The sequence below is a fragment of the Triturus cristatus genome, chromosome 1_2, assembly GCF_964204655.1.
Source record: "Triturus cristatus chromosome 1_2, aTriCri1.1, whole genome shotgun sequence".
Taxonomy (NCBI): Eukaryota; Metazoa; Chordata; class Amphibia; order Caudata; family Salamandridae; genus Triturus; species Triturus cristatus.
The window spans coordinates 540,438,884-540,453,173 of NC_140580.1; the positions used below are offsets into that span (position 1 = coordinate 540,438,884).

General features: G+C 43.5%; 1 protein-coding gene and 1 long non-coding RNA gene across 3 annotated transcripts in view; one reads left to right on the top strand and one right to left on the bottom strand.

Moving 5' to 3' along the window:
• Window positions 1-13,923, top strand: part of LOC146867587 (uncharacterized) — a 43,634-nt gene extending 29,711 nt beyond the window's left edge. The window contains exons 2-5 of the long non-coding RNA XR_014966109.1: window positions 12,157-12,221; window positions 12,650-12,802; window positions 13,020-13,084; window positions 13,882-13,923. This is a non-coding gene — a long non-coding RNA (uncharacterized LOC146867587). The remainder of the gene's footprint in view (window positions 1-12,156; window positions 12,222-12,649; window positions 12,803-13,019; window positions 13,085-13,881) is intronic.
• The window catches only part of LOC146867586 (zinc finger matrin-type protein 4-like), a 1,117,486-nt gene that overhangs the window by 436,989 nt on the left and 666,207 nt on the right, over window positions 1-14,290 (bottom strand). The window lies entirely within an intron of this gene.

The window sequence follows — 14,290 nt, forward strand, 5'->3', positions numbered from 1 at the left end:
ACGCTCCTGAAAACTGAGAGAGAAGACATTTATTGGCTGTCCTCATTCCTGTGCAATTAATGACCATATATCCATCTGGAGACCTCAAGACTTCCCCTACCTATTGCCCTTCATCCTCAGGGTCTGCATTCATTCATGGTAAAGCCTTTGCACTGTGTCCTGGGGAAGTCATTGTTTACTGGACAGTATCCATTGTGGATAGTTCTGCTTACCACAGGTGTCTCAGGCCTCAGGTACTACTGCACTCCAGATGTATAACTAAGGAGCCTGCTTTGTACACCTGGTTCTCCAAGCATATGTAGTTTGAACAATCCAGGCTTACTCCAGAAAGGAGTAGAAGGATTGGAGCCTGAACACCATATGTCCTGGACATCAATGAAAAATGTAAAATCTACCTACCTACTGAGGCATCTGGCATTCACTACTGACTTTGTCATTAATGGACACATAACTTATCTCTCTACAATAACGGATTCTGCTATTACCTAACTCAAAACTGCCCTCCACGCCGCAGCCAGACTAATCCCCAAAAATAGAAATCTGAACTTATCACCCCCACACCAATGAACCTTCATTTGTTCCCACTGTAAACACACATCAAACTTAAATGCCTGTGCTTCGCCTATGTAACAATACAGCTCTTAAATCCAACTATCTATCCATACTTCCCTTTCTGCTGCAGAAGCACCCATAGGACCAACCAACAGATCCTTGAAGTACTTTAATGCAGCAATGATAAAACATGAAAACAAGCCTTCTCATCCTTCACAGCCTCACCCTCCATTAAATAATATTTACTGGCTTTAGAAAAGGAAATCAAGACCATATTCTTCCTCGTGTCCCTCTTCCCACTCCCCCACCAATAATCCTTTTCTCTCATGGATTCTACAAGGAAAATCTGTGAAAATGTATAAATAACCGAACCCAAAATAAAGTGAGTTCCTGTGAGATTTCTGAATGCCAACGTAGATTAACTTATTAGGACAGTGTTAGAACTGGGGGTCTCTAGTTGGCAGAAGTAGGTACCTTTGACCAATTAGGGTCCCTTGCTTCTAGTCAGGGTAAGGGTGTACACTTCTAAAATAACCCCTGCTCACCCCCTTGGTAGCTTGGCATGAGCAGACAGGCTTATCTCAGAGGCAGTGTGTAAAGCATTAGTAAACACATACAGTAATACAGTGAAAACACTACAAATGGACACCACACCAGTTTAGAAAAATAAGTAATCTTTACTAGACTTCAAGACCAAACGACAAAAATCCACAATACTGTATACAAAAATAGTCTCTAAAATGGTAGAAAATAGCTTAGTTCAATGTAGATGGTAAATGTGACACTTTACTCTCAAATTACCATGGATGCGTCATGCAATACAAACAAAAGGGTCACAGGGAAGGTGATGCGTCGGTTCCTTGCTTCGGGGGAGGTGATGCGTCGGTTCCTTACTGCAGCGCAGGGGAGGTGATGCGTCGGTTCCTTACCGGAGAGGAGGTGATGCGTCGGTTTCTTACTGTGATCCGGTGCGATGCGAAAAGATAACGCCTCGATGCGATGCGACGACCCGGTGCGATGCGAGAAAATGGCGTCTCGATGCGATGCAACAACATTGGATGCGATGCGTGCACGCCCGACGGCCGTGCGGCAAACTCGGTAACTTCTGAGCCCTACGACACCCTTCTCCGGTGATGCGACGGCGACCTCTGTGGCGGCCACATGCTTTTCTGGTGATGTGACGCGCTTCGTCGATGATGCAACAGCGAACAGCTGCAGCGGCGTTACGCTTCTTCGGCGATGTGACAGCAACTGCTGCGGCGTCGCACTTCCAGCTCCCAGCGACTCGCAGTCTTCTCAGAGGGCCCAAACAACAGTAGGCACCTCCCTGATGGCAGAATTCCACAGCAAGGGAATTCAGGGGAGCTGGTGGTGAAGTCTTGTATCCCTGAGACTTCAGGCAGGAGGCAAGCTCAGTTCAAGCCCTTGGGGATTCTTCTTCAAGATTGCAAATGTACACACAAAGTTCCTTTTCTCCTTTCCTTGGCAATAAAGTAACCACTGCAGGCCAACCCCAACATCACAGCACAGGGGCAGTCGCCTCCTTCAGCTTCCTTGGTTCTTCTCCTTGGCAAAGGGTCGTCTTGATTCCCAGAAGTGATCTAAAGTCTTGGGGTCTGGTTCCCCATATTTATACTACTAAATAATTTGTCCTCTGAAGGCATAGGGGCCTGTACCTAGTCCAAACCAGTTCTGTGCAGTCCTGGAGCACTTTGTTTACAGGACTCCTTCTTTCCTTTGGCAGGATGGGGCAGGGACATCAGACGCACCACAGGAGGTGGAGCCAGCATTGTGGAAGGCAGGCACAGCCCTATTCAGACCCAGGTGCTACTCCTCCCACCACTCTACATGCAGATAGGTCTATTCAGCCCTGTGCTGACTCACCCTGTCTCCTGGAATCCCCCAGCCACTATCACTCACAAAACCAGACACACAATACACAAGCTAGCAGAGGCAGGCTGGATGGTTAGGTAAGAAAATACCTACTTTCTAAAAGTGGTATTTTCAAACACAGAATGTTAAAACCAACTTCACTAAAAGATGTATTTTATCATTCTGAGTTCAGGCATACTAAACTCGAATTTCTACCATGTTCCCTGGGCAGTTAGGATTATAAGGTGTTATAATCAAACTGCCCTTTCTGGCCTATGGGGACTGGTAGTCTTGCAATAGTGAAAAACAAAAATGGCTGTAATTCACTATCAGGACATGCCACACACATCAGGGCTTGTCCTACCTTGTACTTACAATGCACCCTGCCCTTGGGCCTACCTTAGGGGTGTGTGATATGAAGCAAAGGGAAGGTTTAGGGACTGGTAAGTGGGTGCACTTACTAAGTCGACACAGCAGTCACAGACTGCACACAGGCTCTGCAATGGCAGGCCTGAGACACACTTTACAAGCTGCTTCTGTGGGTGGCACAACCAGTGCTGCAATCCCACCAGCAGCATTTGATTTACATGGGTCTAACAAGTAAATCAAATAAACCAATCATGGAGTCACTAATCCTATACAACACTTTACAATAGGGAGCACTTGCACTGTGGCACTGAATAGCAGTGGCACAGTGCCCAAAGCATCCAGACCAGCAAAACATATAAAAACATAGGAGGCAACAGCAAAAAAATGGAAGGGAGACCCATGCCAATGGTGCCAGGTGACAGCATACAAAAATTGGGTAGCAAGGACATGGCCTAACAAAGGTCAGGAGTAATGCTGTAAATAAACATACTTTTTTTAGACAAAGTGTGCCTATATCTGTCTGAGACATGGAAGACTGCCGATCTGGACAGCAGCATAGTGCTCTGTGGTGTGCACTTTAGATAATTGGCACTTCCCTCCAATTGCGACATCCCTGTCAATGTGTTTGCTCTGGGTAAAAACAGCTGTCGGTAGGATGCCCGCAGGTCTGCCTATATAATAATGGCTTTTAATTAAATTACGACATTCTTCACAGTGGAAGCAGTCCAAAATATCAAAGCTTATGAAATTCACACTGAAGCCCAAATATTAGATGTGCTATACTTTATTTATACAGCGCTCTTCAGCAGACTTTCTTGACGTCTTAGAATAACACAACAAACTATGAAAAGTAGATAAAAGGGAAAAAATAGAGCTACTTTAATTAAAGCAGACCACAAGAACAAAACTAAGATGGCAACAAAGGCTACCATTTAAAAAGTCAAGTTTTCATACTTTCTTGAAACCCTGCCAAACAGACACATTGCCCAGTGACAGGGGGGCGGGTGGGTTGTCCACATCTTGGCGACATGTTTCACGATAGGCCAGATGAGTGGGGCATAAACACTGCACTGGTATTTGCTACTTTGTCAGCAACCAACTCCAGGGCAGACTAATATAGGGTCATGTATGTATGTATGTATATATGTGTATATATATATATATATATATATATATATATATATATACACATATATTTGAAAAACACCTTGACTCTCCAAACCTCCTTCCGGCGAGAAGAGAGACACGAACTCCAAGGAAATATGCCAATGTTCTTTATTCCTCTCCAAACCTCAGTTCTGATGCGTTGCGGACAACACTTGTCCTTGATCACATGATACATATATATACATACATACATACATACATACATACATACATATATATATATATATATATATATATATATATATATATATATATATATATATATATTCACTTAAAAAAACATAGGTTTCACACATGTTATAGTTAGGTGGATAGTTCACTCGTAAAAAACCAATGAAATTCCCCCGTTATAGTTAGTTCAGATAACTATAACTCGCGCGCCCGCAATCCACTGCTCATGACGTCACATATTACATCACTCATGACATGGTCAGTGGCATCACTGATGACATCATCCTTGTGATAGAGTGGCGGTCGCGCGAGTTATAGTTATCTGAACTAACTATAACGGGGGAATTTCATTGGTTTTTTACGAGTGAAATATCCACCTAACTATAACATGTGTGAAACCTATGGTTTTTTAAGTGAATTTGCAAGGTTTTTTAAATGCTAATTCCTAACTATAACGTGTGTGAAACCTATGGTTTTTTCAGTGAATTTGTACGGTTTTTTAAATGCTAATTTATTTATGTATTATTATTTTTTTATATATTTATTTTACAATAAACTACGTATTAAAAATTATTTTTTTTGGGGGGGTTTCACCGTGTGGCACCCCCGCGATTTAAAAAAACAAACAAAAAAAAAATAATTCTGCCTTCGCGGTCCTTCAGGGACCCCCTGACAAAGGCTAGGGGGTCAGGAACTCTCTACCCTGCCCCCTTTTCACGTTCGCCACCTTCCTTTTTCACTCTCGCACTGAAAACAAACAAAATGGCGGCCGACACTTCCTGATTTTGACCGATTCGAACGTTGAATAACATGTAACCACCAATCAGAATTACGCTCGCGCACGTTAGGGTGCTCGCACGGTGCTCGCACGGTGCGCGCACCCTGCGCGCGTATAGATATTGATATGCTTTTAAATGCTATTTTCTCAGGAAATACTGAACAGATTTACACCAGACCTGCAAAAGGCACTTCCTTGACCTTATGGCTACCTCTCTGCCAAATTTCAAGTAATTCTGTTCAGCCGTTCGGGCTGTAGCTGCGTCTAAAGGTCCTATGGAAAAATGCATGGGGAAAACGCGTTTTGGGACCCCCCTTTTTTCTCGGCCCCCGCTTGACGAATCACCCCGAGACTTTCAGGGTAGGAGCTGAACGGAGCGCCCCATTACTTTTGAAAATTTCGCGAGGATTCGTCAACCGGCGCCAAAGTTATTCAAAATAGAATTTTGAGATTTCCTATGGAAACACGGTCCTAACTATAACTATCTACTGGCGACCGCCAGTAGATAATATATATATATATTCACTGAAAAAACCATAGGTTTAAGGGACGTTATAGTTACAAATTAGCATTTAAAAAAACCTTTGAAATTCACTGAAAAATCCATAGGTTTCAGGGACGTTATAATTAGTTGGACATATTTCACTCATACAAAACCATAGAAATTCCGCCGTTATAGTTAGTTGAGCTAACTATAACTCGCGCCCCCGCAATGCACTGCTGATGACGTCACATATTACATCATTCATGACATGGTCAGTGACATCACTGATGACATCACTGATGACATCTCCAATGACATCATCGATGACATCACTGATGACATCATCCAGGGAATGTGTTTTTCTTTAAAATGTAAATATGTATTATATAAATACCAAGCTGTATTGAAGAATGAGTGGATGTATAAGTGTCTGGATGGAGGATTTAGTAGGTGTGTGACTCACTGTTTAAGTGAGTGATTAAATGTGTCTTACTGAATACATGGGTTAGTGAATGTCTGTATCAGTCTGTCTGTTGTTGTATAACCTGCTGCACCAGTTGGTCAGTAGCTCCACAGGTGTCTATATGGGTTATTGATTAGTTGCCTGAGTAATTTTATGGGAGACTGAGTGTGTTTGTGGTTGGGTGGGGGGTGTGTGACTCTGTGCATAGATGTGTGAGTGGTTGATTGACTGGGTGTATGACTTTAAGAGTGCATGTGGAAACAGTTCTATGGGTGAGTGAGTGTGTGTATGGATGTGTTGGTGAGTGAATGGATGTCTCAGTGGTAGATGTCCAAGTAAGTACAAAAGTAAAAGGCAGTGTATGTGAGAGTTGGAGTATTTAAATGACTATATGTGAGAGTCAGTGATTGTGGGAGTGGCTGTATGGATGAGTGTGTACTTGTATTAGTGATTATATAAGAGAGTAAGTATGCGTTGGTATCTATGAATAAATGAGGTGGTATGTGTATAACTGTGTAGGTGAGTAAATGGAACTGTGATTGATTCTTTGCTTGACTGACTAGGATAAGTGCATGACTGACTAGGATGAGTGGTGGTGTGTGAGTGTCTGTATAGGTGTATGAGTTCATATGATAGTGTTGTATTGATCAGTGACTACATGTATGAATGGTTGTATGGATGAATGAGTGCATGTGTCTGTAGACCTAGGAATTAGTGAGTGCGTTTGTAGTAACTGGTATTGGTGTGTCGATGGTTTTGAAAATGTAAGTCTGCATTTTACACAGGGTGTATCAAAGGTTATATTAGGGTGTGAGGAGGTCCATCAGATTGTCACGTGGCTGATGTCATCAGTGATGTCATTTGAGACATCATCAGTGATGTCATCAGTGATGTCACTGACCATGTCATGAATGATGTAATATGTGACGTCATCAGCAGTGCATTGCGGGGGCGCGAGTTATAGTTAGCTCAACTAACTATAACGGCAGAATTTCTATGGTTTTGTATGAGTGAAATGTCCAACTAACTATAACGTCCCTGAAACCTTTGTCTTTTTAAGTGAATTTCAAAGGTTTTTTAAATGCTAATTTGTAACTATAACGTCCCTGAAACCTATGGTTTTTTCAGTGAATTTCAAAGGTTTTTTAAATGCTTATTTCGAATTATTTTCTTCTTTAAACCTATAGTTTTTTCAGTGATTTAAAATTATCACTTCATTGTCAACCTAGTGAAAACAGCCAATATCACCAGTTTTCCAGCAATAGCTTCCACAAAAGAAAATTAGTCACAAATTAGAACAACTAACGGTAATAATATACAGAGTAGACGTCCCCGTGCAAAAATTAACACAAAAGCACCAGTTCCCGATATTTTCAACGAGCAACCAAATCTGGGATGCGATCTAAAAACAGGGAATAAGCCACGTTTGCAGTAGGTATCTAACATCTGCATTTTACTGGAGTAAACCAGGACGACTACCTACAATGTGAAAGGGATCGCAGCCCAGAATCACATCTGAAGCGCAACATATGTCATAGAGTCACGCAGCTCAAACACCCATGAAAACCACAACACTCACTGCCACCAGCCTCAGGACGTCCCCCCCCCGGACCACCCCCCTCCCTACTACCACCGAGGCAGCGCAGAACAGAACAGCGGACCTTCCAAAAATGGCATGGTCCCTCAGCCACACAATACTTGAATGTTGGCAGATATGGCAAGTAAATATGTGTGAAGGATGCAACTCATCCATCAATAATAATAATGCACACAATACCAAGTGTAGCGGTGATGTGCTGGACAGACCTCACTATGCAAATCATAAACCTCTCCATCTGTACATATGTTGCTGGTGCTTGTAGTGTTGTGCACAATAGACGCAACCATGTTACCACAGGCAGTGGGGAAGATATCGGACATGTAGCTGTGTTGTCCTCCCCTGGAAGCGGAAGCGCAGTGGGCTGGTCCAACGTACGCCACTCCAAAGTAGGAGTATGAATAAATAAGCCGCAGCTCTGGGCGTGGTTCACTTGTGAACTGTGAAGACCAACGAGTCTGCCAGAGCAGCGGGCCTCACCCTGCCACGTGGCTGCTGACATGACCGCGGGTCTCCTCGACACAGGCCCCCTACGAACCCAGCGGCACAGCACCGCAGACTTATGTCTGTACAGACTACTGCCCTCGATCTACACTGCGGACAGCAGGCATCATAATTCAGATGGAGTAGCGATTGCAGATGACCCAGTCCAGTACACAAGATACATTGCTTCCAGTGCGGCCCTCTCGGACCACGCGGCATCGCAGGGTGTGCACACGCTGAGCGCCAAAGGTACTACTAACTCAGTGCACCATAAGTCATTGCCACGTGGCCTTAATGAGGCAGAATTCAATAGACAAAAGACATTGGTCCGAGTGCGGCCCTCCCGGACCATTCATCATCGCAGGATACGTACACGCTGAGCGCCAAAGGTACTACTAACTCAGTGCACCATAAGTCATCGCAAGGAAGAGTGAACAGTTTTATGTCAGCAGTGAGGCATACTATCACTCAAAAATCACCCCAAAATACTTATAATATAAAATGAACAGAAGAATCTAAGTACATTAATGATTACAATTTGGTGATTTTGAAGATGTGGAATGCAAATATGGACATACAATATGTTGCAGATAACTCAATTGCTGTTTCTCGCTATGTCACGTCATATATTACCAAGTCTGAGAAGACAGAATTGAAAGAAATGTGGGAAGAAATTTCACAGGAGAAGACACTCAGCATAAAATTGTACAGCTTCAGCTTGAAGATGCTTTCACATCGAGAAATTGGATCCTACGAATGTTCGGATCGATAGACATCTGCAAGTTTATATTCAAAGTCAAGAGGAATCATCTGGATAAGTCTAGCTGTTGCTGTGGCACAAAATCGAGTTTTAATATAAATGATATAAAACAAGTTTGTGATGATATAGAGTTATGTTTCTTTGCTAGTCAAGAGAAGTGTACAGAAAATAACAGGTTGATAAGTGTACATGTTGAAGAAGAGATGGAAGATAATACTGATGTGAAGTTTGAAAAAGAAATAAAGTTTAAAGTAGTTTCTGCTGAAAATTTCCAACTATGTTTGTATTTGTTCTCGACGTACTCATTATATAATTCAAACTAGGAATGTAGATGTGTTTTTAAAAAGTGAAAAGGATAACAATGATAAATAGAAAGAATTTCCTGCTTATCTGTTTGTGGAAGCCCGTTTTAAGTTACGTACTGTACAATGTATTTGTAAATATGGTTACAATAAATTAGAATGAAACAAAATGCCAGCTAGAGCTGTCCATGATGACTTAGAATTAGTTGCTATACCTCCTAAACTTACAGATTTAAATACATATAAGGCCATCCTTATACAATCTGTGCACCCTTTTCAGGCTATAATTCGTATGCAGTCTAAAACAGGTAAGCTGCCTTCAACAGATCTATAAAGAGGTTTAAAAGGAAGAGTTGTGTATTTACCTTTAGATTTTAGGAAAAATGTTGAAACTGTTAGTGTAGAAAGAGACAATACTGAACTTGTAGTCATTCTTGTTAATGGTGTACCCACAAAGAGTCGGAAAATATGGCAAGAGTTACTACATGTCACAAAAGTCCAAAAGGCTACATTATTTCTTGTGCAAAACAATATTTACTATAAAATTGTAAATGTAGAAGGAGAAGGAGAAGAAATGACTTTAGAAGATGAAACACATATTTCAAGTGGACAATTCAAGAAAAGAAGAACTTTATGAACATTATACTATACATCCTCTACATTCAAAAGAACTGATAGGACATACTATTGAATTGTTCCAGATGAAAAAAGCAAAACGAACTCCCATGAGTGTGTAGGAAACAAGTTTGGAAGCTCGTTGTTTTCCACAGCTCTTCCCTACTGAAAAAGGTAGACGATATGATGAACGACCAGTTCAGATTCTAGCTTCAGAATACCGTACTTTACAACTGTACTCAGAACAACCAAGATTTCCTCAGTGTATTCCATCAATGTTTCACCTTTTGTTCCATACACCTACACTGCGGTCAGCAGAGCTCACAATTTAAATTGAAACATGATTTATTTATTAGAGCGAATTGTACTCTATGTCCTCGAACTTTGTCAAGAGGAAGGGACTAAAAACATTCCTCGATGTCTGTGCTGACTACTGCCTTCGATGTACACTAGCGATAGCAGGGCTCACAATTCACATCGAGTTGCAATTCTGTGGCTCGCCCGCACCACGCATCATCGCTGGCTGCGCATATGCTAAATGCTTCTGATGCCCCTATCTCACTGCAGCACAACTCATGCACCCTTTCTGATACAACATTTTGTGTATAATTTCACATCTGCTGTCCTACCTCAGTGTATCACAAGTCATGAACCCTTTACGATAGAATCTTTTATGTATGATTTCATATCTGGTACCCATACCTTAGTGCAGCATAAATCATTGACCCTTTATGATTGAATCTCTGTGTCTGATCCAATGATTACTGTTGTACTTGTTGCCAGCACCAACCATTCCCGGAGGGTTAGCTTACAATCACCCCACTCGCATCCACCAAAGACGTCACTGGACATGTGACCCTGGTAATAAAAAGGAGTTGAGCGCACGTGCCCGTACCCAGTTCCACTATCTATCTGTGTCCGTGTGTTCATTATGTATGCAACATGCTGCCCCTAGGCCCTACCACATTGCATAGTGCTCTGGACAGCGTATGCAACCATCTTACCTTAGACAGTGGGGGAAAACTTTAGTTATGTAACTTTATCTCGGTCATTGTACAAGTACGTATGTAGAGACTGCATCATTAGAGTACTGCAAGAAGAGTGTGTAGTGAATTTATTAGTGCGTAAGGATCGTCATAGTGATTGTATAAGTACATATGTTGGCGCAGCCTAACTCAGACAACGAGCTTGTCTCTAATTGGCTACCCTCAATGTGCCAAAAACTGAATATTCAACTTTTCATGGCCCTGTATTGCTACAGCTGCAACACTCCACTGAATGTGCAATAAACATTCATATCCACACAGATGTCTCATGTCCACCATCTTTCTTGTGTGGAACTATGGATGAATATAGGGTCAGTAATTCCCCGTACCTTTCATGTTGGCCATATTGTTGGACTTAGCTCACAGAGTGACACTTTGGCTTTTGCAACCCGGGTGACGGTAGCTCTCCAACACGCACACCATTGCCACAGCCACTCCCTCACAGCTGGTATACACCCACACCACACCCATCCAGCAGAGGTATCACAGGACACGTGACCCTACTAATAAAAAAGACCAGGCGCACGTGCTCTACGCCACTTTAGAGTTGCTCGCAACGCATGCACTGCCGCCGGCACAGTCACACCGCCACGGGGATGGCCCGTCACGGTGGTCCGGACACTTAATGTTTTGTGTGCTCTGCTGCACCGCAGTGTAGGCCTGAGCCCAACAGCAAGGACCTACTGCCAGGTGTTTGCCTCCCTTCTCACTGAGTTAGTAGCACTGCAAGCACTGAGCGGGTGTACAACTTGTGATGATGATAGGTGCACTAGTATGTCCTCTGCCATGGCGATATCAAGACTCAGTCCCAAATGTGAGACCTATTAGCTTGCAGAACGAAGCTGCATGATGTGGAGGGTGCCGTGACCGCGAAAAGGAGTGCAGTGAGGCCTTGGTGCGCAGCGGCGGGCAGATACCTCTGGGGGGTGGGAGTGGATGGGGTACAGCAGCCTGAACGCAGAAAGACGGCAGAGCGATTTAGGCGTACGCACTCGTATATACTCTGCCACAGCGTCGGATTGGTAACGCGGGCACTGGTGCAATGCCAGAGGAGCCGGTGCCGAGTTCCAACTGTGGGCTGCTTTTGGAGCAGTCTGGGGGTAGATTTGGGCTATGTCGCTGTTGTTTGGATACAGCCAGCGGCCCAGTTGGTGTTTGAATGGCCTTTCTGGAGACAGATGGGCGTCATTACCTCACGTTTAGCAACAGGCAGAGGTGTCACTTTCTTTCTCTCGCATTAATGTATGCATACCTAGCAGGGCAGGGGGCCTGAGCAGAAGTGGCCTCACTTGTTTTTAAGTCACCAGTGCAAACAAATCTGTGCATTTTTTTGTATGTCCCCCACTCCCCCATTTTTTAATAAAATTTCGCCGAAGCAGTGTTTTGAGGAAAGGCAATATGCACATGTGGGCCACTTTTATTTTTAGCGTGCAAGGGCCGATTTTGAATCCTAATCCAACCCTGCTCTGCCATTACTAATTCTGTACTATCTTTCAGATGTGGGAGCTTGAGAGTTCCACTAGGTCGCGGCACATGGTTGGAGACAGAGCGGTGGCGTAAAGGTAAGCTGTGACGGTTTTGTACACAGTGTGGGCACTCAGTGTCCCTCCTCATCTCTTCCTTTCTCTCCCTCACACTCTTTCTATCTCCCTCTTCCTCTTACACTGTTTGTCTCTTTCTCTCTCTCTCTTCCTCTCTTTCTGTTTCTCTCTCTAACACTCGTCCTCTGTTTCTCTGTTCCTCTTTCTCACACTCTTTCTCTCTCTCTTCCTCTCTCTCACTGTTTCTCTCTCTCTTCGTCTTTCTCACTCTTTCTCTCTGTCTTCTTCTCACTTTCTTTCATTTTCTTTTTCTCTCTCTCTTTCTCTCACTCGCACTGTTTCTCTATTTCTCTCTGTCTTCTGTTCACTCTTTCTTTCTTTCTCTCTCTCTTCCTCTCTCCTTTGATGGATGTATGATGCACAATCTTATCTTGCTTTTTATCTAACAGGCTGTGAATCACGAATCGACGTTCACCTCTCCCCCCAATACCACCAAAGCTGAACGCACGAAAAATCTGCAATGATGCGTAGCCATCCTGAACGCATGACAAAGTTGCTTCGACATGTGGTGGACCCTCTTACACACAAGCCGGTGGCAGAAGGTGAGCAGAGAGACTTCTTTCCGCAGCAGCGGGCAGTCACCTCTGGGCAGTGGGGGTGGATAGTGTGCAGCAGTCTGGGCGCACAAGAGCGCACAGACACCTCCGAGCAGTGGGAGTGGATGGGGTGCACCAGCCTCATTGCGCATTAGCGAAACAGAGAATTACGCGTGTGCAGTTGTATGTACTCTGCAATTACAAATTCTAACCTATCTTTCAGATCACTAAACTTGAGGGCTGCACTATCTCCCAGCACGTGGTTGGAGACACACCGGTGGCACAAAAGTGAGCTGCGAAGATTTTCTCCAGTGTCAAAACTCCCTCTCCATCTCTTCCTTTCTCTCTCTCACACTTTCTCTCTTTCTCTGTCTCTTCCTCTCTCTCTCATTCTTTCTTTCTCTCTTCCTTTCTCTCACTCTTTCTCTCTCTCCCTCTCTCACTTTCTCTCTCTCTCCCTCTCTCTCTCTTTAACTCTCGCTCTTCCTCTCTCACACTGTTTCTCTATTTATCTCTCTTCCTCTCTCCCACACTGTTTCCCTTGTTGTCTTCCTCTCTGTCTCACTCTTTCTCTCTTTGTCTGGCTTCCTCTCTCTCACTGTTTCTCTCTTCCTCTCTCACTGTTTCTCTCTCTCTCTTCCTCTCTCTGACTCTTTCTCTCTCTCTTCCTCTCTTTCACACTGATTCTCTCTTTCTCTCTTCCTCGTATCTCACTCTTTCTCTCTCTTTCTCTGTCTTCCTCTCTCTCACACTGTTTCTCTCTTCCTTGTAGCTCACTCTTTCTCTCTTCCTCTCTCTCACTCTTTCTCTCTCTCTCTTCCTCTCTCTCACTCTTTCTCTCTGTCTTACTCTCTCTCACACACTGTTTCTCTTTCTCTCTTCCTTGTATCTTACACTTTCTCTTTCTTACTCTATCTCTCTTTCTTCCTCTCTCTCTCACTCTTTCTCTCTTTCTCTGTCTTCCTCTTTCTCTCACTCTTTCTCTATTTGTCTCTCTCTCTTCCTCTCTCTCATTCTTTCTCTCTCTCTCTATCTCCTTTGCTGGACGCATGACGCACCATCTTATCTTTCTTTTTGTCTTGCAGGCTATGAATCACAAATGGACCAGCGATGACACGCCACGGCTGTACATAGTTTTATTTGTTGTTGTTTTGTTTTAATAAAATGTTTTATATGTAAATCTATACATGACTAAGATTCTTATTTCTCCAACCTCACAAGCATCTTTTTATTAATAGTTCGTAGAGGGACACTTCCGGGCCCAAGAAGGTTATTGGGGGTATGCTGGTTATGTGGGAAGAGGGTGTGTTACCTGCTAATGTGGGGAGACGCTGCGTGAAAGGGGTCTCTCTCACAGAAAGAGCTCCGGTATGTTTTCAGAAATCCCTCGGACAGATGCCAACTGACGGACTGAATCACAAAATGGCTTTTCAATGCTCATATAGTGTGACTTTGAACAGTTCGTACCCAGGCTCGCAGAGGGACAACGGTGGC